Below are 2,500 nucleotides of genomic sequence, written 5' to 3'. Positions count from 1 at the left end.
CCGTCGTGAGCGGAGCAAAACGTCAGCCATCTCAGCACCTTGGAACCCCCCGGGTGGCACAGGGCTGGATGGGGCTTTCGTATAGCAGGGACGGTGCTGCCTCACGCTTCGCTCGCTGTTCGCCGCTCGCCGCTCGCTCGCGCAACCTAAAATGGCCAGTTTTGGCCCGTTTTTGGGCTGTTTTGGCCTGTTTTTGGTCCGTTCTTGCGTGGCACGGCGACCGTCGTGAGCGGAGCAAAACGTCAGCCATCTCAGCACCCTGGAACCCCCCGGGTGGCACAGGGCTGGATGGGGCTTTCGTATAGCAGGGACGGTGCTGCCTCTCGCTTCGCTCGCTGTTCGCCGCTCACCGCTCGCTCGCTCAGCCAAAAATGGCCAGTTTTGGCCCGTTTTTGGGCTGTTTTGGCCTGTTTTTGGTCCGTTCTTGCATGGCGCGGTGACCGTCGTGAGCGGAGCAAAACGTCAGCCATCTCAGCACCCTGGAACCCCCCGGGTGGCACAGGGCTGGATGGGGCTTTCGTATAGCAGGGACGGTGCTGCCTCACGCTTCGCTCGCTGTTCGCCGCTCGCCGCTCGCTCGCGCAGCCAAAAATGACCAGTTTTGGCCCGTTTTTGGGCTGTTTTGGCCTGTTTATGGTCCGTTCTTGCGTGGTGCGGTGACCGTCGTGAGCGGAGCAAAACGTCAGCCATCTCAGCACCCTGGAACCCCCCGGGTGGCACAGGGCTGGATGGGGCTTTCGTATATAGCAGGGACGGTGCTGCCTCTCGCTTCGCTCGCTGTCCGCCGCTCGCCGCTCGCTCGCGCAGCCAAAAATGGCCAGTTTTGGCCCGTTTTTGGGCCGTTTTGGCCAGTTTTTGGCCTGTTCTTGCATTGCGCGGTGACCGTCGAGAGCGGAGCAAAACGTCAGCCATCTCAGCACCCTGGAACCCCCCGGGTGGCACAGGGCTGGATGGGGCTTTCGTATAGCAGGGACGGTGCTGCCTCTCGCTTCGCTCGCTGTCCGCCGCTCGCCGCTCGCTCGTGCAGCCAAAAATGGCCAGTTTTGGCCCGTTTTTGGGCCGTTTTGGCCAGTTTTTGGCCTGTTCTTGCATTGCGCGGTGACCGTCGAGAGCGGAGCAAAACGTCAGCCATCTCAGCACCCTGGAACCCCCCGGGTGGCACAGGGCTGGATGGGGCTTTCGTATAGCAGGGACGGTGCTGCCTCTCGCTTCGCTCGCTGTCCGCCGCTCGCCGCTCGCTCGTGCAGCCAAAAATGGCCAGTTTTGGCCCGTTTTTGGGCCGTTTTGGCCAGTTTTTGGCCTGTTCTTGCATTGCGCGGTGACCGTCGAGAGCGGAGCAAAACGTCAGCCATCTCAGCACCCTGGAACCCCCCGGGTGGCACAGGGCTGGATGGGGCTTTCGTATAGCAGGGACGGTGCTGCCTCTCGCTTCGCTCGCTGTCCGCCGCTCGCCGCTCGCTCGTGCAGCCAAAAATGGCCAGTTTTGGCCCGTTTTTGGGCCGTTTTGGCCAGTTTTTGGCCTGTTCTTGCATTGCGCGGTGACCGTCGAGAGCGGAGCAAAACGTCAGCCATCTCAGCACCCTGGAACCCCCCGGGTGGCACAGGGCTGGATGGGGCTTTCGTATAGCAGGGACGGTGCTGCCTCTCGCTTCGCTCGCTGTCCGCCGCTCGCCGCTCGCTCGTGCAGCCAAAAATGGCCAGTTTTGGCCCGTTTTTGGGCCGTTTTGGCCAGTTTTTGGCCTGTTCTTGCATTGCGCGGTGACCGTCGAGAGCGGAGCAAAACGTCAGCCATCTCAGCACCCTGGAACCCCCCGGGTGGCACAGGGCTGGATGGGGCTTTCGTATAGCAGGGACGGTGCTGCCTCTCGCTTCGCTCGCTGTCCGCCGCTCGCCGCTCGCTCGCGCAGCCAAAAATGGCCAGTTTTGGCCCGTTTTTGGGCCGTTTTGGCCAGTTTTTGGCCTGTTCTTGCATTGCGCGGTGACCGTCGAGAGCGGAGCAAAACGTCAGCCATCTCAGCACCCTGGAACCCCCCGGGTGGCACAGGGCTGGATGGGGCTTTCGTATAGCAGGGACGGTGCTGCCTCTCGCTTCGCTCGCTGTCCGCCGCTCGCCGCTCGCGCAGCCAAAAATGGCCAGTTTTGGCCCGTTTTTGGGCCGTTTTGGCCAGTTTTTGGCCTGTTCTTGCATTGCGCGGTGACCGTCGAGAGCGGAGCAAAACGTCAGCCATCTCAGCACCCTGGAACCCCCCGGGTGGCACAGGGCTGGATGGGGCTTTCGTATAGCAGGGACGGTGCTGCCTCTCGCTTCGCTCGCTGTTCGCCGCTCGCCGCTCGCTCGCGCAGCCAAAAATGGCCAGTTTTGGCCCGTTTTTGGGCTGTTTTGGCCAGTTTTTGGCCTGTTCTTGCGTGGTGCGGTGACCGTCGTGAGCGGAGCAAAACGTCAGCCATCTCAGCACCCTGGAACCCCCCGGGTGGCACAGGGCTGGATGGGGCTTTCGTA

The sequence above is a fragment of the Musa acuminata genome, unplaced genomic scaffold, assembly GCF_036884655.1.
Source record: "Musa acuminata AAA Group cultivar baxijiao unplaced genomic scaffold, Cavendish_Baxijiao_AAA HiC_scaffold_204, whole genome shotgun sequence".
In the NCBI taxonomy this organism is placed as follows: domain Eukaryota; kingdom Viridiplantae; phylum Streptophyta; class Magnoliopsida; order Zingiberales; family Musaceae; genus Musa; species Musa acuminata.
The sequence above is the reverse complement of the archived record's forward strand: the minus strand, read 5'-3'. Positions refer to the sequence as shown.